Source organism: Muscardinus avellanarius, assembly GCF_963383645.1.
Source record: "Muscardinus avellanarius genome assembly, chromosome: 2".
Classification (NCBI taxonomy): Eukaryota; Metazoa; Chordata; class Mammalia; order Rodentia; family Gliridae; genus Muscardinus; species Muscardinus avellanarius.
Window position 1 is genome coordinate 186,350,400 of NC_137787.1, and position 27,573 is coordinate 186,377,972.

The window sequence follows — 27,573 nt, forward strand, 5'->3', positions numbered from 1 at the left end:
CAACTGTCGGGTCATGTGAAGAGGATTATTTTTTTAATCACTTCTTTATGAAGATGTAATTGATTTGCCATACAATCTACCCATTTAAGGCTTTTGATTCAATATGTTTAGTGTATTCACAAAATTGTGTAACCATCACCACGATCGATTTTAGAACATTTTAATCACTACAAAAAGAAACCCCATACCCATGAGTGGCTAGTCTCCAATTTCCCGCAGTTGTACCCTCTTTATTCAGCCCTAGGCAATTCCTAATCTACCTTCTGTCTCTACAGAGTCACCTGTTCTGAGGATTTCATAGAAACATAATCATATCATATGCGGCATTTGGTGAAAGGTTTTGTTTCCTCAGCATAATGTTTTTGAGGTTAATCCAGGAGCATGTATCCAGGGTTTCTTCCGTTTTATCGATGAATAATATTCCATTGTAAGGACACATCACACTTAATTTATCTATTCATGAGTTGACGGGCATTTGGGTTGCTTCCACAATTTGGCTATAATGAGTAATGCTGTTATATTGATGTAGAAATTTTTGCCTAGACATATATTTTCATTTATCTTGGGCATACACCTAGGAATGGAATTGCTATTCCCATAGTAACACCATGCTTAATCTTTTGGTAAACTCATGTAGGAAATACTAACAGCAATAAAAAAAAAAGTAGCTAAACTGATTTCCAAAAGGACTGTGCCAGTGGAAATTCCCGTTAGTCGTACATGAAGGTTCCGATGCTTCCACATCCTCGCTCTACTAGGGTTCTCAGAAAAACAGACCCATTGAAAGTTGACTTACATGATGACAAAGGCTGATAAGTTCCCTGGAAGGCAAGTTGAGGAACTAGGAAAGCAGGAGGTGTAATTCAGCTGAGTCAGAAAGCCTAAGACGGGAGGAGAGGGATAACGGTCAAAGTTAACTTTCTCATTTGTTTTTTCATCATGACTTGTAGTTTTTAAAAATACCTTCATGCTGGGTGTGATGGCACATGCCTGTAATCCCAGTACTTGGGAGGCTGAGACAGGAGGATCGCAGGTTTGTAATGTGTTGAATCTATGGATCAGTGTGGGAAATACTGCCATCTTAACAATAGTGGGTCTTCTGAAACATGAACATGGATGGCTTTTCATTTATTTAGGTCTTCCTTAATTTACTTCAATATTTTTTAGTGAATAAGTTTTCCATTTTGGTTATATTTATTCCCAAGTTTCTCTCTCTCTCTCTCTCTCTCTCTCTCTCTCTCTCTCTCTCTGTACTGGGGGTGGAACCCAGAGGCTTTCTACCTCCGAGCTATATTCCCAGGCCTATTTTATATTATATTTGGAAACAGGGTCTCACTAAGTTGCTGAGAACCTCACTAAGTAGCTGAGGCTGGTTTTGAACCTGTGCGATCCTCCTGTCTCTGCCTCCCAAGCGCGAGGATTACAAGCGTGCGCCACCACGCCTGGCTATTTATCTCTCTTTGATATTGTGTTGAATGGGATTATTTTCTGAATTTCATTTCTAAATTGCATATTACTAGTGAGTGGGAATGCGATTTGTGTTTATCTATTGATCTTTATCCTTCAGTTTTGCTGAACTCATTTTTTTATGTTCAAATAGTTTTTAGCGATTTCTTAAGAAGAAAGATCATGCCATGTTTAAATGCAGAGGTTTTGCTTCTTTCTTTCTCATATGGATGACTTTCTCTTTATTGACCTTAGAGCCCTCGCCATAATGCTGCATAGGAGTGGTGGGTTTTTAGTCTCTACAGATTTCTCGTGGTTGCTATTTGTACAACGTTTCTTTTTCAATCATCCTATCTCCTACCTGTTTGAATCTTTAGATCTAGAATGTGTCTTCTATATTACACATATAATTTTGTTAAAAATTTGATCTGAGCTGGGTGTGGTGGCACATGCTTGAAATCCCAGTACTTGGGAGGCTGAGACAGAAGAATTGCAGGTTCTTAGCCAGCCTCGGCTACTTAGTGAGACCTCCGTATCTTAGAGAGACCCTGTTTCAAAATTAAGAATAAAAAATCAGGCTGGGGATGTAGCTCAGAGGTAGAATGCCTCTGGGTTCAATCTCTAGTACCACCAAAAAAAAAAAAAAAAAAAAGGTCTGATAATCGCTGCATTTGATTGGACCATTTAATCTGTTCACATCAATACAATTATTAATATCTTTGGATCTTTATTGGCCAATTTACTTTTTATTTTCTGTGTGTCATATCATTTTTGTTTCTCTGTTCCTCCTAACTAGTTTTTTTAACTTAAAGAAATGTTTTGTAAAGCCGAGTGCAGTGGAGCACGCTTGTAATCCCAGCATTTGGGAGGCTGAGACAGGAGGATCGCAGTTCGGGAACAGCCTCAGCTACTTAGTGAGGCCATCTGCAACTCAGTGAGACCCTGTTTCCAAATAAAGAATAACAAATAGGGCTGGGAGTATAGCTCAGAGGGAGAAAGCCCAAGGGTTCCACCCCCAGAATCTCACACACACACACACACACACACACACACACACACACACATACACAAAGTTTTCTAGTGCAGCATTTTAGTTCCTTAATGAATTTCACTGTTTTAAATTTTATGCTTTCAGTGATTGCTCTAGAACTCACCACATACTTATCAGATTTACTTCAGATTACACTAACTTCAGTCTAGTAAGATGTAAAAATTCTACTCCTATTTAACTCTCTAGTTTTCTCTTTGTTGTGCTATTGTTGACTATTGTACATGGTTGTGTTATAGACTAAAACTAATACATTTATCATTACAACAGTGCATCATAATTATTATGACAATTTATTATTGCATTTATATAATTTTATGGTTTATTATGAAGCTGAGAGAGGAAAGGGAAGCAAGTATGTGTTTACAGGGTTTGTTATGTTAGTCTTTTTTTATCATTTCTGGTTCTCCTTATTTGTTCCTGTGGAGTGTGTGTGTGTGTGTGTGTGTGTGTGTGTGTGTGTGTGTGTTACTGGGAGTAGAACCCAAGGGCTTTTCTACCTCCAAGTTACACTCCCAGACCTATTTTATACTTTATTTGGAAACGGCCTCATTAAGTTTCAAGCCTCACTAGGTAGCTGAGGCCGGCTTTGAACCCGTGCGATCCTCCTGTCTCAGCCTCCCAAGCGCGGGGATGACAAGCGTGCGCCACCACGCCCGGCCTTCCCGTGGATTTGACTTGGCGTCTGATATAATTTCCTTAGTGCAACACTGCTTGTCTCCATCTTCCTCCTTTGTGCTTTTATTTTCTATATGTTATAGGTCTAAAAGTATTTATATATATTGTTTTGTATTATATTTTATAAATCATTAAGAGAAGAAAGAAAAATATGCCTTTGTACTGTCTTTATAATCGCATTATTACTTTTATTAGTGTCCTTTCATGGGGGTGTGAGTTCCAGTTACTGTGGAAGTCACTTGCTCTGAGCTCGAAAGCTTTCTTTAATGTTTCTTGTAAGGTGGATCTGCTAACAAATGCTCTGTTTTTATTTGCTGGAAAAGTTTTCTTTTCTTTCTTTTTTTCTTGTGGTACTGGGGGTGGAACCCAGGAGCTTTCTACCTCCGGGCTATACTCCCAGACCTTTTTTTTTTTTTTTTAGTTTGGAAACAGGGTCTCACTAAGTTGCTGAGAGCCTCACTAAGTAGCTGAGGCTGGCTTCGAACCTGTGCGATCCTCCTGTCTCAGTCTCCCAAGCGCGGGGATTACAAGTGTGCGCCACCACGCCCGGCTACCCCAATACTTTTTAATTTTTGCTTTTTTGAAACAGGGTTCTTGCTCATTGATGAGGATCTTACTAAGTTGTTGAGGGTCTCACTATGTTGCCGAGGCTGGCCTCAGACTTTCTGTCCTCCTGTCTCAGCCTCCCAAGGAATGGGATTGCAGGCATGTGTGGCTATGCCTGGCAGCCTCTGCTATTTCTGATGAGAAGTCAGCAGCTATTGGTCTTATGGGGTTTCATTTTTCCTTGTGTTTTCAAGATTTTCTTTATCTTTTCACATTTTTATTATAATATGTCTGTATTAGAATATATCTCCTTGTGCTTAACTTATTTGGAATTCATTAAACTTTTTAAATGTGTAAATTGATGTCCTTAATTAAATTTTAAGTTTTTTTCAGCAGTTATTTTTTAAACGTTTTTTCTGCTTTCTTCACTTTCTCCTCTTTTTCTGGTACATCCATTACTCATATATTGGTGAGCTAAATAATGTCTCATATTTCCCTAAGGTTCCATTTGTTTTTAAAGTTCATTTCCCTCGCTCTTTGGATAGTGTTACCTGTATCAATCTATGCTCAAATTCTCCGGTTCATTCTTCTGCCAGCTCAAATTCATTGCTAAGACCCTCTTGCCGAGCATGGTGGTGCACTTCTCTAAGCCCAGTACTTGGGAGCCTGAGATAGGAGGATCACAGGTTCAAGGCCAGCCTTGGCAACTTAGTGGGACCCTGTTTTGAAATAAAAATAATAAAAAGAGGGCTGGGGGTGTAGCTAAAGATAGAATACCCCCAGAGACTTCTGGGAAGATGGCGACGGAGAAAAGCGGGGCTTACAAGCCCCGCTAACAACCAATCTCTATTACCACAAAATCAGCGCCTTTCATAGCCAGAAAACACCATCAGCAGAGAAACAAAAAATGTAATTACAAGGGACAGAGAAAAAGAGGGCTGGAAAAACAAGACACCAGAAAGAAACCAGACCTCAGTGCTGCAGCCGGAGCCGCTGCGCTGAAGCGACGGGTGCCATTTTCCCTTGCAGCACCAGGCTCCAGAGAGGGGGAGGACTCAGAACAGAGCTCAGAACCAGAGAGGAGATATGCTGGCCTCACGCCCGAGGACGTGGCAGCAGCACCTTACTGCCAGCAGCAGCAGCGAGTTCACCGGACGGCACCAGACCAACGCACTCAACAGCCCACCAGGCTCCAGAGAGGAGCGGTGGACAGCAAGCCAAGGTGAGCCACTGCGGAACAGCCAGGCGGGATTCGGCAGATTTCTCAGCACAGGGAGCATCTAAAGCTCCCAGAGGCTGGGCTCAGCACATCCTGCAGGGACTCAGAGCGGAGCTCAAAAACAAAGAAGAAATATGCCAGCCTCACGGCTGAGGGTGTGGCGGCGGTGCCATATTGCCACTGGCAGCAGCAGCAGTGAATTCACCGAGTCCACTACAGCTCCATCTGCGCACTCAACAACAGTGAGTCAAATTGCGGCCCCTAGAGGAGAAATCCCAGTACTGTACTCCCAGGGACTTGACCCAGTTGGGGAGTGGCTATGGCAGAGATATCACACCATAGGAGAACGCCCAACATGACACCCCCCATGGTCTAAAGCAGCCTCGATTGACTCCCTGGGTCTGAGACTCTGTGATACAACCCAGTAAAGGAGTAGTGGGGTCAGAGATACTACAGACTCGAGATCCAGAGCACCTTAAGTGAAGTCATAGTGACCCAAGGGAAGAACCCAGAGAAGGCACAAACTTCTGAAATCATGGGAAAGAGGAATAACAATGGAGCAATGAATGCCCACAACCCCACAACATCAGAACCTGATAAAACAGAAATTCAGAGATTTCTAGAAGATCAAATCAGAAAAATAACTGTAGAAATAATAGAGGTGCTTCGAAAAGAATTCAGAGAGAGCCAAAAAAAGATAAAGGATGCAATTAATGAAGTAAAGGCCTCAATTCAAAGTACAAACAACCGATTAGACCACATGGAGAATAGAATCTCGCTCTTAGAAGATAATCATTCAAAAAATGAACGCATAGTTTCTAATTAAAAAAAAAATCCGACAGCAGGAATCTGACATTGAAGAAATATGGGCCCATTTTAAGAGAGCTAACCTAAGAATAATTGGAATAGAGGAGGGAAAAGAAAGTGAAACCAAAGGGATCAACAATCTCTTCAAGGAAGTAATAGCAGAAAATTTTCAAAACATGGAGCAAGAGGTCGATACACAGGTCCAGGAAACTTATAGAACTCCCTTTAGACAGGATTGGAGAAGAGGATCCCCATGCCACATAATTGTCAAAATGACCAATGTGGAAGCCAAGCAGAGAATTTTAAAGGCAACAACAACAAAGGGCCAGGTGACATTCAAAGGCAAACAAATTAGAATCACTCCAGACTTCCCAAACCAAGTCATGAGAGCCAGAAGGGCTTGGAGTAACATATTCCAAACTCTGAAAGAAAACAACTTCCAGCCAAAAATTTCCTACCCAGCAAAACTTTCTATCAAATTAGATGGGGAAATAAGAAGCTTCCATGACAAACAGAAACTGAAGGAATTTATGTCTTCAAAACCAGCACTCAAAGAGATTAACTGCAAAGAAGAAATAGGTAACACACACCAGAACCAGAGAAACAAGATTTTCCATCCAACAAACAACTAAGACTGGTTATCTGTGGAGATTCATTATTTATGCTACTCTTTTACCTATCTCTAAATTGTATTATTTGCTTTTATTGTTGCTAATTTTTAGGATTTCTAGTTGGAGTATTAATATACCTTCAGATATAGTATTTGGAAATATTTTATCCCATTCTCTCAGTAACTTTTAGCTCTGTTTACATTGTCTTTGGATATAGAATATTTTTTTATTTTTTAGGGAGTTTGTTTACCCTTTTGTTGCCTATGCCATTGAAATCATATCCAAGAAATCACTGCCAATTTCATTGTTGTGAGGTTTTATGACCCAGATTTTCTTCTAAAAGTTTATAGTCTTAAGATTTATATTTAGGTCTTTTATCTATTTTGAGTTAATATTTGTATATGGTGTGAGGTAAGGGTCCAATTTTATTCTTTTTCATGTAATTATTATTTTTCAACAATATTTAGTTAAAAGATTAGTATTTCCTCCACCAAATATTTGTGGAAACCTTGTCAAAAATAACTTGACTATATATGGAAGAATTTATCTCTAGGCTTATTTAACTCCAATGGTTTATATATCTGCCTTTATAACAGTACTACACTGTTTCAATTATTGTAGCTTTATATAGTTTGAAATCAGAAAATATACATCTTCTAGCTTTGTTCTTCTTTGATATTGTTTTGGGTATCTAGAGTCCATATTCCATATCAGGATAGATTTTTTCTGAAAAATAAATAAATGTATGATAGTTTCACCTAAAAAAATATTCTCTGGTAAGAAAGAAAGCAAAAAGAAATATTGAAATGTTATCTTTAAGTCATCAAAAGCTTGGTATCAGACAAATGAAACTGTTATGTGAGATTATCATCATTAATATTGGATAAATTGCTATAATGCTAGATGTCAACCACTAAGCCAAGCATGGGAAGGAGGGATGGGGAGGGAATGGGGTGGGGATCGGGTAGGGGCTAACTGGGAAATGTGTGCATGTATGTCTACAAAAGTATTTTCTTTATACCATTATGATGTATGAATACAGTGCACCAATAAAAAAAAAAAGAAAAAAAAAGATAGAATACCCCTAGATTCAATCTCTAATACAAAAGTGGAGTTGTGGGGGCAGGGGAAGACCCTGTAGTGAATTTTTCATTTTCAGTGATTGTATTTTGAGCTCTATATTTTTATTTCTTAAAATAATTTCTATCTATTTATATTTTTCTCATTGTTGAGAAATTGTCATGATTGTGTGTGTGTGTGTGTGTGTGTGTGTGTGTGTATGTGTGTGCGCGTGTGTGTGATACTGAGGATTGAATCCAGGGGCATACTACCTCTGAGCTACACCCCCAGCCCAATTTTATTTTATTTTTTTTGAAACGGTCTATTGATGAGAGTCTCACTACTTGCCGAAGCTGTCCTCAAACCTGCAATCCCTCTGTCTCTGCCTGTCAAGTCCTGTGATTACAAGCGTGCGCCACCGTGCCTAGCTTCTGGTGTGTTCTTTTACTTTAAGCATATCTTTGGACATATTTATAACATTGCTGTGGAGGCTTTGATTATTAGTCTGACATTGGTCCTTCTCACATGCAGTGTCTGTTGCCTGCTTTCCCCTTGCATATGAGTTACACTTTCCTGTTTTATGCCTGTTTCATAATTTTATTTATTTATTTATTTATTTATTTATTTATTTATTTATTTATTTATTTATTTTGGTGGCCCTGGGGTTCCTGGAAGCCATTCTACCTCCGGGCTACACTCCCAGACCTATTTTATATTTTTTATTTGGAAACAGGGTCTCTTAAGCCAGCGCGGCTGGCTGGCTTCGAACCAGTGCGATCCTCCTGTCTCCTCCTCCCAAGTGTGGGGATTACAAGCGTGCGCCACCACGCCCGGCCTGATTCATAATCTTATTTTGAAAACTGAACATTTTAGAGACTATATAGAAACAACCGTGATTTCTCATGCCTCTGAGGCTCGTTGTTTTGCTTACTTCTTTGATGACTTGGCAAGACCACGCCAGTGAGTTTAGGTCCCTTCTGGTGTCACTCCTCTGAGAGCACAGCCAGGAGCATGCACGGTCACTGGGGGCAGCACCGGTGTTTGCAGAGTTCTGTCTCTTGCCCTGATCTCTCTGTTAAGCTCTCTGCCTCTGTGTGTAGCAGATCCAGTGTCAGGCCCTACCATTTACCAGTCGGTGGTCCAAGTGTTTATAAGGATGCCCTGGGTTATAAATTGCCCTATGGTCTGATCCAAATAAATTTCAGAACCTTTGCAGAGATCATCTTTGAAGCCAGCCCATGGGGTTTGTTTCAACCGGCTCTCCGCTGTCTTTTTCTCTGGTTATTTCCCATATTCTTTGGCAGGTCTCCAGTTTAGATTTTTGTTTTCCGGGAACTCCTGTCTTCCACTTGCTTCGCACCAAGATCTCCATCGTTTTTGAGAGGCCCTCAGGCTTGAGCTTCCACAGGCTCTGTTCTAAAGTCAGCTGCATTGGAGCAGACTTTGGCGATCTCTGTTGTTATGGCCTGCCTCTGTCCCTGGGCAAACTTTTTTTTGCCACTGCTCAGGAGTTCTGGGAGGGACAGTGGTTCTCTTCTCCCAGAATGACCCACTGTCCTCTGTTCGGGGCACTGGGTAGAGGTGGTAGCCTCTGGTTTTCTTGTCTTGTATCTCTTGATGGGAATCTGGAGCTGGATATAAGGCAGTCATGGCCCCGGGGCTCTCAGCCTGGGGTGGAACCTCCATCCTACAAGCAGTCGCTGGTAGAGGAAGAAAGTCCCCTATCTCTTTGCTACGTTCACTTAGACTTTAGTCTTTGCTACATAGAGCTGGAGTTGGAGGTGATGGACGTGCTGCTGGCCAGCTCCTCCTGGAAAGACACAACAGCCCTTGACTGGGGTCCAGGATAGAAAGGATCCTGCAATCCTGGCCGTATCCACATGTCACGAAGCTGTGTCAGATGGGGCAGGCAGGGGGAGTGAGGGGCTCAAGTGCCAATGATTCTTGCTGTTCTTACCAAGATTTAGTAAAAAAAAAAAAAAAAAATTAAGATAAAATATGCTCCATTTGCTGCATGTTCTTAGAATAATTTCTAGACTTTGTTGTTTTACCGAGTTGGAGTTTCACTGGGTCTGGGGATCCCTTCATGCTATAATCCCACAGTAGTTTTGTTAGTTCTATTGACACAGACACAATGCAAATAGAACCAAGGCCCTGGGGTTGACGTCTCCGGGTCCTGTGCTGTGGCTGCAGCTATTAATCAGCTATCTTGAGGCTGTGCGCCAACTGGGACGGGGCTGAAGAGGGTGGGGTATGTGTGTGAATTTACCGCCACTGCTGAGGAAGTTATTCAGACATTTTCCATCAATGGGGAGGGAGACTAAATAAATAATAAATAAAAGTGAACACAATTCCTGTGTCATAGAAAAATGCAGAGAGGAAATACAGACCTTATTATATGAGACAGGAAATTCTGCTTAAAGATTAAAAACAATGTGATTAAAAGCACTGAGAATTAACTTAAGGAATATTTGTCTGCAAAAGTTGACATATAATTTATAAATGCTACAAGAACCCAAATTGTTAGTTGATGCAATTAGTCTTGGAGCTGGTGTAATTTATCAGTGTCCACGTAATTATCTGGAATCCTCAAGGATAATATTTCAAAACTAGAGCTGGATTTTAGACCTACCTCTGCTACTATTCCCTTCCCCCCTCATTTACTCATTGTGCTTAAAACATTGTTACAACACAAAACTATGTGACCTTTTTTTTTTTGACAAACTATTTAATTTTTTGTTCATAAAATAAAAGGACTGAATTTGATAATTCCTAAGACTACTTTTTCCAGCTCTAAAATTCTACTGTTCTAAATGACAGAGTGGAAGCAATCATTCTTTCATTAGTTCAACAAATATTTATTGATTCTCTACTAGACGTGAAGTGCTATGTTAGGAACAGTAAATATCTTAAACACAATTTCTGATTTCATGAAGATAACAGACATTTAAATAATAATAACAAGAGTGATGGCTCTCATGAAGGGAGAAGCATAGGGTGCTGTGAAGATGTATCAGGACTTTCTTATCAGTTCTGGTAGGACAGTGCTTTGGTTTGAATGTAGAATGTCCTCCAGATTTACAGGGTAGATGAGTCAGCCATGTTAGAGGTAGGATTTGCCTGTGGGGAGGGGTCCCCGGGGGTATGTTCCTTCCTTGATCTCCCAGCCTCCATGATGTGAGAGCCAGTCCCTCTCTTCATGCTCTCTCTGCTTCCTGTCACATGCCCTGAGCCTTGCAGACTTCAACCGGCCTAACATGGACTAAAACCTCTGAAATCTCCAGAACTGTGAGCAAAGAAATCTCCCCTCTTTCAAGTTGTGGCTGTCACCTATTTGGGGTCACAACAGTGAGAACTCACTGAAACAGACAACACTTATTTCAGGCAAGTTTTTCTGACAAAGTGAAGTTGAAGCCTGTCTTAGTTCATTCCTGCTATTATAACAAAATGCTACGTAATCAATAAATAATAGAAACATTTTTTCACAGTTGCAAAGGCTGGGAAGTCTAAGATTAAGGAGGGAGCAGCTTCCAAGCTTGGGAAGGGCTTACTCTTTGCTTCCAAAATGGTACCTTGTTGCTGTGTCCTCCCAAGGGGAGGATGCTGTGTTTGCACATGATGGAGGGATAAGAAGGACGCAAGGGTGAATGAATGTGATCTTTCAGTTCCTTTTATAAGAGCGATAATCCTGTCCATGGTAGCAGAGTCCTCAAGCCCTGATCACTTCTCACAAGCTCCACTTCTTACCGTCACCTTGAAATTTAAATTTCAACATGTAAATTTCGGAGGGACATGTACATCCAAACCACAGCAAGGCTGAAACCTGAATGAGGAATGAGGGTTGAATAGGGAATGATGTCGAAAGAAGGTTCTAGAAAGTAGTATTAAAAAGTGTCCAACAGCCAGGCACGGTGCCACAGGCTTATAATCCCAGTGTTTGGTAGATAGAGACAGGAGGATCGTGGTTCGCGGACAGCCTTAGCTACTTAGTGAGGCTCTTTGCAAATCAGTGAGATCCCGTTTATAAATAAAAAATAAAAAGCCGGGCGTGGTGGCACACGCTTGTAATCCCAGCATTTGGGAGGTTGAGACCGGAGGATCGCGGTTCACAGGCAGCCTCAGCTACTTAGGCCCTCTGCAACTCCAAGAGACCCTGTTTCAAAATAAAGAATAAAAAATAGGGCAGGGGGTGTAGCTCAGAGGTCAAATGCCCCTAGGTTCCATCCCCAGACCCACAAAAAAAAAAAAAAAATAGGGCTGCGGATGAAGCTTAGAGGTAGAGTGCCCCTGGGTTCCATCCCAGTACCACGGGGGGGAGGGGGGTGTTCAACACCCTGGAGACAAGAAGTATGAGAAACTTACATGGGTCCAGTATGGTCAGAACTCAAGGCAACAGGATGGAAATGAGCTTGGAAGGGGAGGAAGAAAGACCACAGAAAGCCTATGTCAACCACTTCGTGAGTGGGTCCTGCACCCAAGGAGAGTTGCAGGTTGTCTATGCTTGGTCAGATTTGTCTTTGAAGAGATGTCTGTGGCTGGAGTCGAGGACACGCTGGAGGCCTGGGCTAGGATGTGTGTGAAGATGGTGAAGATGGTGTGAAGTGGGTGCTTGAAAGATTTATGGAAACTGAAGCGGAAAGTATTTGCTAATAGATCGAATGGGAGAAGCTAATTAAATAGTGAATTAATTAAAACTTTACCTTGTGTTTAAAATGATTTAATGCAACTTAGAAAGGTGCTTTCAACTTCTCTGGACCAAGTATATTTACATACTCTCTAAAATGAGAGCAAGGAAAAATAAGAATTAAAAAAAATGTGGCAGTCAGGAGTAAGATTCGTTCTGGAAAGCCTTAAATTCCTATTCTTTTGGAAAGGGGTAACAATTTGGGGGAATTGGAGCGTATTGGTGATAATCTCAAGAACTGAGAAGCAAGGAAGGAAACCAGTTTCTCTGTGGAGATGGTTTTTAGTAATAGTACATTAGTTTAATCTCAATTTCCATTCTTCAGTATGTAAGAAATATTTCTTCCCTTTATTTTCTGTGAATGATCTTGATCTGGGCTTTAAGGCTAGCCAGGCTTGCAACACATGGGACATTCTTTGTTCTGGGGACCTATTCAAATGTCCTGGGCTTTAGGCAGCACCGTTCCGTCCTTTATTCCAGGGGTTTGCTGGGTCTGACTGGGAAAACTGAAACCACACTAGGGTTTCGAGCAGAAGGGATCTGATATGGAATTTGTCACACAGCTGATGGAGGAATGAAAGAGAAAAACAGGAACCACTAAGTAACCAGTTACTAACCGCGAGAAGCCACTATGGCCCCTAGCATTGGAGAAAGAAAGGAAGAGTGGATGTCACCTTACCTGGCCAAAGAGGCCTTGCAAATGTAAAGAGGTGAACGATTCTGAGATGAAATTATCCTGGATTATCTAGGTGAGCCCAACGAAATCACAAAGTACATTAAAAAAATTGAGAGGGTTAGAACAACAACAACAACAACAACAAAAAAAGGCGAGATCACAGAACAGAAGTTGGAGGTAATGAGGCAAAGACCCTGTCTCAAAACAAATTAGGGCTGGGAGTGTCACTCGGAGGTAGAATTGAATCCCAGGAGCGTTCAATCTACAGTACTGGAAAAAAAAAAAAAAAACCCAACAAGAATATATTCAAAGCAGAAACATCTCAAATATTCACAAACAATAGAATGAATGAACTATGGTATATTCATAAAATGGAACCCTACAAAGCAGTGAAAAATAATGAATACGTTCACATGCAGTAACCTGGACAAATGATGTAGACTTGACATTGGACAAAAGTGTTTGCCCATAAAAGAATTAAAACACAGGACATTTCATGCTGTGAGTCCCTGCATGAACCTCACAGAGATCACCTGTGGTATTGAAGTCGAACTGTGGGAAGCGAGAGGTGACTTGGTTGGGAGGGTAAAATGAGGGCTTTTCACAGAATTAGCACCAGCAATGTTTCATTTTGTGAGTTCTAGGGGACTACATGGCTGTTTCTTTTGTTCATAACTCAATGAATTATATACTCAGGATACGTGTTCTTTTTTGTACTTACAGGAAAAAGTTAAGAAAAGACACCTTGGCGTGTTACATAAATGCACAGCGTGCTTTTAGAAAAAAAATAAGATAAAACCATTTTGGCCCTTAGGAAGTAAGCACTGTATAAACTGCCCAACCTAAGAAGCGTCTGAACGTTTCAGTCCCTGTTACTTTGGATACTGCAGCACTTTGTGAGTGAGTAAAGGTACCAAGAAGTGGACAAAAAGCCCTCCCTGAGTGCCACCAGATGAAGGAATTGCATGTGCTACTTCCTGCTGACGGGGCTCCATTAAACCCCACAGGAGCCCCATTTACAATAACAGCGATAACAGTAACTACCATAAGCTGATCTGCAAGGGAAATTCCTAGAATTTGCTTGAAGTGACAGGGTGGGGGAGGGGCTGAGATGCATGCAAGGTGGATGTGCTGGGGCTCAGGCCCCAAGGTAACCTCAGGACCAAGTATCAGTCAAAGAGGAGCCATAAGTCAGACGCAGAAAGCAGAGCCTGCCCAGAGAGGAGAAGCACAAAGGCAGAATGAGTTTCTGGGTTGAAGAGTCCTTGAAGAGCAGGTTGGGGCGTAGAGGAGAGAGCTGTGCTGGTCAGCGGTTCAGGACTGAGCCGGGCAGGAGGAGGAGGAGCTCTGAGGTTATCCCAGCTCTGCTCAGCTGAAAGGGTCTGAATCAGATCTCAGAGAACTAGTAAAATTTGAGATTTGTCCAGTGTACTTGAGTACTTGATCATCATGTCATCTAAGTTCTGCATCTACTAGAACCCATGGAAAATTAGAAAAAGGGGTGTGCTACCAATAATCAGTAAGTAATTTGGGGAGAATTTGGCTATTGGTAAGCTTTTTTGTGTGTGTGTGTGGAATGACCTCTGCCTCCCAACCCTATTTTTTTCTTTTTTCTTTTCTTTCTTTCTTTCTTTCTTTCTTTCTTTCTTTCTTTCTTTCTTCTTTTTTTTTTTTTTTTTTTTTTTTTTTTTTACTTTGAAACATGGTCTTGCTAAGTTTCTGAGAGTTTCACTAAGTTGTTGAGACTGACCTCAAATCTATGATCCCCCCATCTCAGCCTTCCAAGTTCTAGGATTACAAGTTTGCTTCACTGTGCCTGGCTTGGGAAGCATTTTTGAGAAGTTTAATTTTTTGTGTGCTCCTGTGGCCCTTAGGAAGCCGTTGTGCTGCCTGGCTAGAAGGAGCACATGCCAGGACTGCTCTGGGAGATGGTACAGGAAGGGTTTCTGATACAGAGACCACTCACACTCTTCCCCTGCATGGGAAGGGCGTAGCTTTGTGTTTGATTACAGAATGCCATAGCACATCTGGCTATTGAAGCGAATGGCTTGAAAGCTTTTGGCTTCTCTGCAAAGTATTATGAAAGAATCCTGTCACCATATGTAATAAGTTTTGTTATGATAATTGTGACATCTGAACCAATTATCTTTCTTGTATTTTCTAGTCGGTTAAGTTTTTGCTTTTCAGAATGTCAAATACCTAAAACTTTAGGCAAAAAACCCAGATGTATCTCTGCCTTTCCCCCCCACCAAAAAAAATTGTTTATTTGTTCCAACAGCTGGGAGGGCTCCTCTGGCTTCCTCTTTCCACCCCTTTAACTCGAAGCCATTCAGTTTTCACTTTGGGTTCTGCTCTGACTTCCGATCTGGCTGACATTTGCAACAGCATACTACTACTACTACTACCTGTTACGAACTTGTCATGGCATAGACATACAATGTCCCGCTAACTCCACAGAAACAAGGTAGCAATGTCGGAAGTGGGGCTGGTTGCTAAGGAGAGGTCCCTTGGAGTGTGGCTCTGGGGATTGTGCTCATTAGAGTAGGGATTTAAAACGTCCCCCTCTTTGGTTCTCTCTCCTCTCCCTGCTTGATCTCTGCTTCTGGCCTCCGTGATATGAAAGCGTAGGCTAGTGCTCACTCTTCCCCTCCCCATGCTCTGAGCTCCACAAAGCTGGCCTGACATGGACTGCGTCTCTAAATCTCACAAAACGGTGAGAAAACAAATCCAAATCTTCCTTTTTTTTTTTTTTTTTTTTTTTTTTCCGGAGCTGGGGATGGAACCCGGGGCCACTTGACCTCTAAGCTACACCCTCTGCCCTATTTTTTATTCTTTTTGTGTGTGTGTGTGTGGTACTGGGGTGGAACCCAGAGGCTTTCTACCTCCGGGCTATACTCCCAGATCTATTTTTTAAAATATATTTTATTTGGAAACAGGGTCTCACTAAGTTGCTGAGAGCCTCACTAAATAGCTGAGGCTGGCTTCGGACCTGTGCGATCCTCCTGTCTCAGCCTCCCAAGCGCGGGGATTACAAGTGTGCACCACCACGCCCGGCTTATTCCTTATTTTGAAACCGGATCTGACTGAGTTGCAGAGGGCCTCACTAAGTAGCTGAGGCTGTCCGCGAACCGCGATCCTCCGGTCTCAGCCTCTCGAATGCTGAGATTAGAAGCGTGCGCCACCACGCCCAGCTATCTTCCTCCTTCTAAAAGTGGTGTGTGGCTAGCCTTACTGGGCCCAACAGGGAGAATGTTGACCCAGACAAAATTCATTGTTTATATCCCCCCTTCATATAGTGAAGCCCTAATCCTCAGTGTGATTATATTTGAGGATGGGGCCTTTGGAAGCCAATTAGGTTTAGATGAGGCCATGAGGGTAGAGGCCCTGTGAAGAGATTAGTGTCCTTAAAAGAAGAGGAGATCAGAGTCGGGCGTGGTGGCGCACGCTTGTAATCCCAGCATTTGGGAGGCTGAGACAAGAGGATTGCGGTTCTCCGACAGCCTCAGCTACTTAGTGAGGCCATTTGAAACTCAGTGAGAGACCCTGTTTCAAAATAAATAATAAAAAATAGGGCTGGGGGTGTAGCTCAGAGGTATAACATCCCTGGGGTTCATCTCTAGTACCTCAAAAAAATTTTTTAAAATAAGAGATCAGAGTTCAATTGTTCCCTGTCTTGTGAGGATACAAAAATGTGAACTTTCTCTTTGCTGTGACCCAAATACCTGACAAGAGCAGTTTAGAGGAGGAAAGGTTTGTTGGAGACTAGTGGTTTAGAGGTTTCACATTAGGGCTGGCGTTGAGGCATAAGCTGGTGGTTGTGGCAGTAGGGTGCATGGCAGAGGGCTGGGGCTCCCACTTCCCGGTGGCAGAAAGCAGAGAGAGAAGGGAGCCTGGTGACATATGAAGTCCCCGAGACAACATTCCCGGTGACCTCCCAGCCACACCCCACCTCTGCACCTTGCTGCACTGGGGACAGGCTTTCAACACAAGACATTTTAAATCCCTACTATAACAAGCATGAAGGACATCATCATCTGTGAGCCAAGAAGAGACTCTGAACCAGGCAGTAAATCAACCACCTCCTGGGTCTATCTCCCAGCCCACTGAACATTAAGAACTAGATGTCTGTTGTTTAAGCCTAAACCACCCAATTTATGGTATTTGGTAACACACATTACCATGTATTGATCTGGAAGGGTAGTTAATCATAGGTTAACTGAACTAATGTGCACAAAGGACTTTCTTTTTATTATAAAGAAGATATATCAAGGATGAGAGAATTTTTTTTCTCTGGTGGTACTGGAACCCAGGGGCTTTCTACCTCCGGGCTACACTCCCTGACCTATTTTATATTTTACTTGGAAACAGGGTCTCACTAAGTTGCTGAGAGCCTCACTAAGTAGCTGAGGCTGGCTTTGAACCTACGCGATCCTCCTTTGTCAGCCTTCCAAGCATGGGGATTACAAGCTTGCGCCACCACGCCCGGCCATGAGAGAATTTTTAAGAAATACTTAGTCAGACTTCCTAAAATTGATTTCTGAAAAGTAGCTTCTTATGATAAACAGTCCACTGTTAGATTTTTAGCAAGGGCTATCTTCAGATGTTTAAGGAACTTTTCCCATCGATAAAAATGGCATTTCCCCTGCTACCAATACTGCTACTTTGACTCAGATGAGTGGCTTTTTTTTTTCTTTTGCAAAAAGAGTCTAATTTACTTATTAATGACCAACCAGAGATTATAACTTATCTCTACTTATTTTAAGACATATATATTGTTATAATTCTATACCTTTGGAAGTTCTGTATTGAAGTCTGTGCCAAATGTTGTATTGAGTTCACTCACTTAATGTTCAGAACTATTCTAAAAGTATGTGTAACGTTGAAATTGAGTCGGGGTTTGCAAAGGAGGCGAAAACCAGCCAAGTTTTTGTGAGACCAAGCCTCTTTTATCAACGGCACCTTTGGGTGAGGTCTGCCGACCATGGGAGAAGGGACCGATGTAGGGTCGGCAAAGGCACGGTCAGCAGAGTCACGCCACAGAGAGGAAGTGAGGGTATTTGTGTAGCCGGGGTCGTGAGGTGGGCTAGTGGTGTGGGAATGCCAGTCCTCTTGCGACATCTGGTGTCTCATGACATCTCCGCTTCTGGCTTCCAGGGTTCTGCCTCCTGTCCCGTGAGGAGAGAGGGAGGGACCTGACCTATCAGCATGCACTTTTGCTTTTTTACATCTTTAAAAATTATATAGATAAAGAGACATAGACTCTGAGAGTTAGGTAAGACCTTAAAAGTCAGGAGGACAAAGACTGTTCTTACTAGTTACATACATCATTGTGTATTATATCATTATCTCGAAGTTCGCCCATCTACCAAAGCCTCTACTATTAGATAATGAGTCTTCACTCTTTTTTGATTCGTTTTAGAGAACTCTTGACCAAAATATGGCCAGCATCAGTACACAAACCAGACAGTCCCTGGAGAGACTTTCTTTCTTTCACCTACACATGGACATCTCAGCGTAGGTGAAACCGGGCATAACATGTAGAACCTTAGCACATTCTTTTAATAGTGAGTGAACACAGGTTCTCAGGGACTGAAAGCACGGCCAAACATATTCAGCATAAGGTGATAAACACTGGAACTTTCTTTAGCTCAGCATGACTACCATGGGTGGATTGATCAGCATCCAGCCTTCTGTTCTTAGAGACAATGAGACAACAAGTGCTGCTACGCCATAAAGGAAGACATTTTTAAAGCCAGAGACACCATACATCTGGGCTTGGGAAATAAATTGTTAGGTGGAGGTTCTGGAAGCCTAGAGCAAGGAGGATTAGTGGCACGGGACAAAGTCACCCTGTGTTCTAGCTACAAGGACGAAGGATGGTCCACCAGAGTCCCTAGGTATATGAGAGAGAGCTACAGGTGGGAATTCATTTAGTGAAGATGTTAACCGGGAACCTCGCAGCCGGTGCATGTTTTCTGCGTTCATTCATCTCTTGATTCTATTACCAACCAGTTGTGGGAGAAAGCTTGATTGTTCAGAAGCTAAGTGGCATGGTCATGAAGCTGGTGGCATGCTATCATCATATTCCACATCGTGTTAGAGAGAAAGAATCGAGGGCAGCCAGGTGGCCCCGGTGCGTCCATCCCCAAGGTGGTTGACCTGGACATTGTCGCCTGCCCCGCCTTCCCGGCAGCACCTTTGGACTCTGTGTCTGTCCTGAAAAATCGTCAAACTCTGTGGCTCTTGTTATATTCACTTTTCATTCTTGTGCTATGAAAACCTTCAACCTTCAATAAAAGTGGAGATGATGGGTTCATCAGTGAGACCATGGCTCAGCTCCAGTAATCAATAACATTCTGCCTTCCCCTCTGCCCCCCACCTCATATCCCACATTTTTTCTCCAGTATTTTAAAGCATACCCAAGAGATCCCATATATTCACTAGTAATACTCCTGGATCTATCTCCAACAGACGTAGACTTCTTCCTCCAGGAGAACCACAAGCGCTTGGCACATCCAAGAAGGTTCATAATAGTACTGCTAATGATAATAATTCAGGGTAATCTCATACCTGGCCTATATTCATTTTTCTCTCAAAAAAATTTAAATAGTGGGTTTGCTCCAATCAGAATGCACACAAAGCCCACAGGCTGCATATAATTGCTACGTCTCCTTAGTGTCTTCTAGTCTGCACATGGCTCTCCCTCTTGGCCTCACTGTCCTCCTGCTGGGTATTGTTTGGCGAGGAAATGGCGCTGGAGATAAAAACCAAGCAGTTTGCTGAAATAACTGAGTTGTTTTCCCGTGATTTATCTTATATGTTTAAATCTCTGATAAATAAAATTATTTTGCCAAGTTATTGCGTATTTTGACAATACCAACTTTAATTAATATTCCTATATTATTATTATTATTATTATTATTATTATTATTATTACTCATAGTACTGGAGATTGAAAGCAGGTACATTCTAACTTTGAACTATACCTCAGTGCATATTTATTTATTTATTTATTTATTTATTTATTTATTTATGGTACTGGAGATTGAACTCAGAGGCATTCTACCCCCAAGCTACACTCCTAGCCACATTCTATTTTGAAGTAAGGTCTCAATAAGTTGTGGGGTGCCTCAGTAAGTTGCTGAGACTGGTTTCTAACCTGCCATCCTCCTGTCCCATCCTCTCAAGTACTGAAATACAAACATGTACCACCACACCTGGCTCCCTCATCCCTTTTATAAGTTTAATTTTTACTTTTTGTGGTGCTGAGAGTGAACCCAGGGGCATTCTACCTCCAAGCTATACCCAGCCCTATTTTTTATTCTTTATTTTGAAACAGGGTCTCACTAAGTAGCTGAGGGCCTCACTTAGTAGCTGAGGCTGGTCTCAAACCTGCGATCTTCCTATCTCAGCCTCCCAAGTACTGGGATTACAAGTGTGGGCTACCACACCAGACTTAAGTTTTTATTTTGAGAAGGGGTTTCACTAGGTTGCTTAGAGTCTTGTTAAGTTGCCAAGGTTGTCCTGTCCTGTGACCTTCCTGTCTCAAACCTGGTACTGGAATTATAGGTATGTGTGACTGTGCTGGGGTTATCCTTGTATTATTTTTGAGATCCAATAATAGAAGTATCTATTATTGGATCTCAAAAATAAACAAGTTTTAGTATGATGATCTGGGTACACTGCCAAGTTTATACCCCCCCCCCCCCGAAAAATTCCATGTAGGTCCTGGGATTTTTTATTTTTTGGTTTTTTATTATTTATTTATTTATTTATTTATTTATTTATTTATTTATTTATTTTTGGTGGTACTGGGATTCCTGGAAGCCCTTCGACCTCCGGGCTACACTCCCAGACCTATTTTTACATTTTTATTTGGAAACAGGGTCTCCTAAGCCAGCGCGCGTGGCTGGCTTCGAACCTGGTAATCCTCCTGTCTCTGCCTCCCAAGTGCGGGGATTACAAGCGTGCGCCACCACGCCCGGTTCGGATTTTTTAAAACATAAATGATACAGCTTAAACATGTTACACATTACATTTTGGAATATTAACATCACTACTTTATCTTGTCCAATATGACACTAAATGATCTCTTTATATTGCTCAGGAAAAAATATTACAAGCCAGGCATGGTGGCGCACGCTTGTAATCTCAGCATTTAGAAGGATGAGACAGGAGGGCTGTGATTTGAGGACAGCTTCAGCTACTACTTAGTGAGGCCCTTTGCGACTCGGTGAGACCCTGTTTCAAAATAAAGAATTAAAAGTAGAGCTGGGGGATGTAGCTTGGTAGCTTGAAGGTAGAATGCCCCGGGTTCCATCCTTAATACCGAAAAAAAAATGTGTATTATACATACATACATACATACATACATACACGTATACATACATACATGTATACATACATACATATACATATACATATACATATACATATACATATACATATACATATACATATAGCAAGCAAATAAGATACACAGCAAATGATCTCTGGAACATATACAGGTACAAAGATATCAAGTTGAACTCCCAGTAAACCATTGTTTTAATTGGATTTGATATGAAGAAATTAAAAAGCTGACCGGAGTCTCTTGTGGACCATGATACATGGACAGACCATGATCTGCAGTAATCAGGATCCTCCTCTACCACCTGTTCGCCCGGTTGCGCCCATTTCCCAGCAATGTGTACTCTGTGTCCACTGCACACTTATAGCCAGTATCTATTTCTGATGCAGTTAGTATGGGGGTTGTAATTCATTTGAGAAGTTTTCAGACCACACATTTTTCCTTTTATTACAGGTGGTGACATTAATCCAGCTATGGAACGAAACCAGCAGAGTAGCTGGGATGTTTGGCTTTCACACAACTGGCCTTCGTTAGGTAAAACATTATTGATCAGTTGAGTATAATGCCGATACCGGATATATGCGCCAAGCATGCGTGTGTAGGACACATTCTAGCTTCCTTATTTATAGGAGGTTGAGAAGAGAAGAGGGAGAAGTGAAATGAAGAGCTTACTTCTCTTCCGTGTTCCCTTCTTCATCTACTCTTTGTATATTTCAGGGATGTTTGGGCAAAGAAATTTAACCTGCATCTAAGGAAGGGCAGTGCAGTTAGAAGCTGATAAAATTGATAAAATGATGTTTGTTTGTTAATATGGGGAAGATAAAGGAAGAAAGAAAATGAGGGAGCCAGATGTGGTGGGGCAGACCTGTAATCCCAGGGAAGCTGAGACAGGAAGGACCGCAGGTTCGTGGCCAGCCTCAGCTACTTAGTGAGGCCCTCCGCCACCTACTGAGACCTTGTTTCAAAATAAATTTTTAAAAAATAGGCTGGGGGTGGAGCTTGGAGGTAGAATGTTCCTCAGTTTGATCCCCAGTAGGGAGAGAGAGAGAGAGAGAGAGAGAGAGAGAGAGAGAGAGAGAGAGAAAAGAAGAAGAAGAAGAAGAAGAAGAAGAAGAAGAAGAAGAAGAAGAAGAAGAAGAAGAAGAAGAAGAAGAAAGGAGAGGAGAGGAGAGGAGAGGAGAGGAGAGGAGAGGAGAGGAGAGGAGAGGAGAGGAGAGGAGAGGGAGAAGGAGGGGAGGGGAGAGGGGGGAGGGAAGGAGGGGAGGGGGAGGGGGAGGGGAGAGGGGGTGGGGGAGGGGGGAGGGGAGAGGGTGCCAGGGAGGGTTTGGATGTAGCTTGTCCTTTCAGGACTCTTGTTTGAATTTGAGGGAGTGGGCCGTCTTAAATCAAGTTCGCCACTTGTGTTTCCTCTCTACATCCACTTTTTGCCTTCTGATTCCCACCAGGAGTTGAAGCAGCCTGAGGCTCTCATGGGCGACATGTTCTTTGACTTCAGACCATGGGCCCAAATAAACTTCTTTTTTTTTCCCCAATAAATTACCCCATCTTGGGTATGTTCTGTGATAGCAACAGAAAACAGTTGAACAGCCAGGCGTGGTGGCGCACGCTTGTCATCCCCGCGCTTGGGAGGCGGAGACAGGAGGATCGCGCTGGTTCGGAGCCAGCCTCGCTGGCTTAAGAGACCCTGTTTCCAAATTAAAAAATATTAAATAGGTCTGGGAGTGTAGCCCGGAGGGAGAAGGGCTTCCAGGAACCCCAGTACCACCAAAAAACAAACAAACAAAAACAAACAAACAAACAAAAAAACAGTTGAAGAGTGAGGGCTAAAAAGAAAACAAGGAGGCGGGTCAGGAGAGACGAGGTAAATAGGAGAAAGTCAATGGGACCAGGGCCTGGAGGCAGAGGGAAGAACTAGTGTGAAAATGAATTTCAGGGAGAGTAGCTCAAAAGACGACTAACAAAAGTTTATAAATTGCACTTGCTGGGTTTGATTAAAGGCCTTTTTTTCTGGCTGAAATTGTAATAGGCATTTTTTTATCTTATTCTCCCATTTTTAAGTCCTATTGTGCTCACTACCTTAGCTTTTCCTTATTCTATTTTAAAAAGTCACATAGCCTCTTCATTGGTTACAAGGTCATTTCATTTCATAGATATAATTTTATTACTGCGACCTTGCCTATCTTTTATTATTGCTCTTCACATCAAGTAATAAAACAAAATATGAAAAGATAGCTTTTTTCTATTTTGTATTATAGTCACACAGCTTTACTTTTTATTGAGAAATGTACGTACATTTCCAGATCCTAAGACACATGCTAATAATTTTCACCTTCACTGATGTGAAGAACTTGATTTTCGCTTAAAAAAAGTAGGTTATTATTTATAAATATTTTTTTTCTAGCCGGGCATGGTGGCGCATGCTTGTAATCCCAGCATTTGGGAGGCTGAGACGGGAGGATCGTGGTTCGTGGACAGCCTCAGCTACTTAGTGAGGCCCTCCGCAACTCAGTGAGACCTGGTTTCAAAATAAGGAATAAAATATTGGGCAGAGGGTGTACCTCGGAGGTCAAATGCCTCTGGGTTCCATCCCAGACACGCAAAAAAAAAAAAAAAAATATTTAGGCATAATCCATGGTTTTTCTTCTTTATTTAAAAGTTAAAAATAATGTGTATGAACTGTAAGCTACAATCAAACATTTTAAACTGAACCAAGGCTGTTAAGTTCAGTTATACATTCTTGAGCTATTCATAAGCCAGTTTTCAAAGCCTTGTTTTATAGAAGGATTAAATTATAGCTTTGCAGTAGATTAGGTTTCTTTGTATTGTTGTATTTACACATCTGTTTGGTCTATTATGCATTTTCTCCATAGTATCTTATAAACTGATTGGGACATACTCCTTCTCTATTGTGTTTAGAAAAGCCCACTAGAGCATGGATTCACAAAGCAAAATTAAATACCTAATATCTTTGGCTCGGAAAATCATTGGCACTCAACCGCCGTATTGTAATTCTGTCTATGGATCTACCTACCTACATTGAGCTTTAAAAAGAAATACAATTAAAGACACAGATTCTCATGAACAAGGAATTATACTCTAGTAATAGTAATGAGTAAACGTTCCCGCTCCTGACCTTAGATAGAAAAAAAAAAATCCCATCTTTGAGCTTTGCTATGAAAGACTTAGATGATACTCATGTCTTAATACAATGCATAATATATAGGAATATTCACAGATAAATTGGCATTTCTTCTGGCTTTAAGAAGCTGAGCTTTTGTGTCCTAAAATTATAGGCACATAATCCTGAATCTGCTGCGTGGCCAAAAAAACAGAAAAGAAAAAGAAAAAAAGTTGAGCCTGATCTTTTAGTTTACTGAAGACTTGATATGCACTGTGAAAGCAAATGTTTAGTCTTTTACTAAGGGATAAAATGCCACTCGAGTGATAAGAGCCTTCACCACTTAGCAATCTCTGGCTTTCACGTTTCAGCAGACCAAACTAGATGCACTGGTTAAATCCAGATAAAGGGAAGGAAGGGGCTTGGGAAGCCTTTCCTTGCAGTCTGAGGCTCTGGCCATACTCTGCAGGAATGGCTTCCTATGTCAATTGAAAACGAGGCTGGGGAGGGATGAAGCGATGGGGAGGTTTAGGGGTGTGGGAAGACATGCCTGGAAACTGGCCCTCCTTGTACAGTGCCTTCGTATTTTGAATTTGAAACAGTGAGAAGCGAAAGTGTAAAAGGTTAGTTTTTCTTTCCCTCCACTGGGCCTTTCACTCCCTCATGATTGCCTTGCTCCTCTCCTCTGTTGCCCTGGGAACTTCTCCGGGACAAGGACTCCATTTATACAGCCCAGGACCAGTGGCGTGCTTGGGCCAGGCGCTTAGTAGGTGCTCGTGAAATATTCTCTGGTTAAAATGGCCGGATGAGTGAGTGAACGCATACAATTGGATTGGCCTAAAACATTCACTGCTGTCTCTGCTGTTTCAAAACTTATCATAAATATTCATAAGTTTGTTGCCTGATGGGTCAAACGGATAATTCAGAAGTACTGGGGTGCTACTAGAATCATTTAGATTGGTAGATTGAAAAATAAAAGTGACCTATAACATACATGTCACGGGTTTTTGCTTTCTGTGACCTCAAATATCGAAATATAATTGTCTCAAAGAATCTTAGACCCTACCTCACGTATGTTTATATTCTTAGAAAGATCGCCGAGGGTCCGATACATCACTATCCCGGGCTGCTGAAAAGTCTGGAAAATTATGATTAGCATTGAGAGGTATAAAAAGAGGATTACAGATTGAGTAATAACTGACCCCCATTATTTAATTTCTGCTCAGTCTCCCCGGTTTCTCCACTCTCCCTCATCTCCTTTCCCATAACCTCCCTTCCTGCTCTACCTCCCATCAGCCTTTGACCAGAGAAGCTTCTCTATCCGTGAAAATGTGCGCTGGACCGTGACCTATACAGTCTCTGGAATTGTTCTCAGAGTGAAAACCCTTCATGAGTATTAGGAGCAATTAACATTTCCACTTACCACTAGACCCAAAGCTTTATGAGTGGCGGAGATGTAAATTTATTTTAACCTTAACCTAAAGTATAATTCTTGTGTGTGGGAAGCTAGCAATAGGGAGTAGTGTGATCGGGAGATACATTTCAATTAATTCTTCCCCCAACATCCTATCTCTTCTGCATCAGAACCCTTTATAATGTTAAAATTAACAATTATGCAGCTGATGGCTGGCTAAATCCACCAGGGGATCTGGAGAGGGCCTCAGATAACAGGACACATATAAATCATGCAGGAGAACAATTCATGAAAGAAAAGTTATCTGTGTTTGGGATGACATTGGAAGAACTAAATAGGAGTCAATTTGAAGAAGGGACATTTAGCCTCATTGTCCGGCTCACTTTTTTCTTTCTTTTTTTTAATTGTGTCATAATATACATTTTTAAAATTAATTATCCATCAGCTGCGAGATAAATGTCTCTTCTTGCACTAAGGCAATAGTGGCCTGGGTGGCGAAAGATTATTTCACATGAGGAGCGCTCTGAAAGAGAGCAGTTCCCAGATAAGGTGGCAACAGCTCTTTGAAGAAGTCCAATGGTGGGCGACAGGCAGCCCACGTCGACCTAACCGAATAAAAGACCCGCGGACCTCAGCCCACCGATCGGTTACATAAGCAGAGGGATCCGGGTCAGGAACGATGTCTCACCACACGCGCAGATGACAAAGCTTCAGGGTGCAGCAAGTGGTGACACTGGATCCTGGGGAGTCAGGATGGCCTGCCAGTCCTCCACCGAAGTGTCTCTGAAGCATCTTACAAGTGGTTTCATGCTAAAATCTTCAGGCGCCATGAGATATGTCACTGTCAGGATTCTGTTTTAATAAATTATCATTATTATCATCATCATCATCATCATCATCATCATTTGCGGTACTGGGGATTGAACCCAGGGGCATTCTCCCCCTGACTTAACCCCCCAACCCCCACCCTAAGCCAGGCGTGGTGGCGCACGCTTGTAATCCCCGGACTTGGGAGGCGAAGACAGGAGGATCACGCTGGTTCGAAGCCAGCCCTGCTGGCTTAAGAGACCCTGTTTCCACAAATAAAAACGTATAAAATAGGTCTGGGAGTGTAGCCTGGAGGTAGAAGGGTTTCCAGGAACCCCAGTACCACCAAAAAAAAAAAAAAAAAAAAACAAAACCCACCCTATTTTTATTTTATTCTTTATTTTGAAACAGAATCTAAGTTGCAGAGGGCCTCAGATGTTGCTGAGGCTGGCCACATATCTGCAATCCTCCTGTTCCGGCCTCCCAAAGTGCTGGGATCACAAGTATGTGCCACTACCCTCGGCCAAGTTTTAAATTTTAAACTTCATAATTAACATAAATCTTCAACTTGTACTTTTCACAAATAGAGCAGTCAACACTAAGCAGTAAAGTTTTACTAAGCACGGAGGAGACAAAATTATCATATCGTTTCCATTTCCAAGTAAAATAGTTTATTTTTCTCCATCACTTGCATACTCTGCTACCAACCAGCAGAAGAAGTGAAAATAAATAAAGAAAAAAATAATAATGAGGCTTTCCGACATGGTTCAATAACTGAGTCATAACTTGGTGAGCGTTTTTGTATTCATTATTCTTTAGTGAAGTATGAATTATACTTGCCTTAAAGTTTATTTTCACCCAAAATATCTGGATAAAACTTATTGTTTCCTTTTTGTAGTTCCTGCAGGTGTGCCCAAATCTGTTTATGGTGATGCATAATGATGTTTTTAATTGTTTGCTTTGCTGAGCATATTAAGTATAATTTTATTCTGGTGTTTCGTTATTTAGGAAGACATAAATATTAGCAATTATATATTAACAGTAAATGGTGCAGAAATGTCATCAATTCATATAACAGACTCATTAAATTTTTAAAAATCAAGCCAGGCA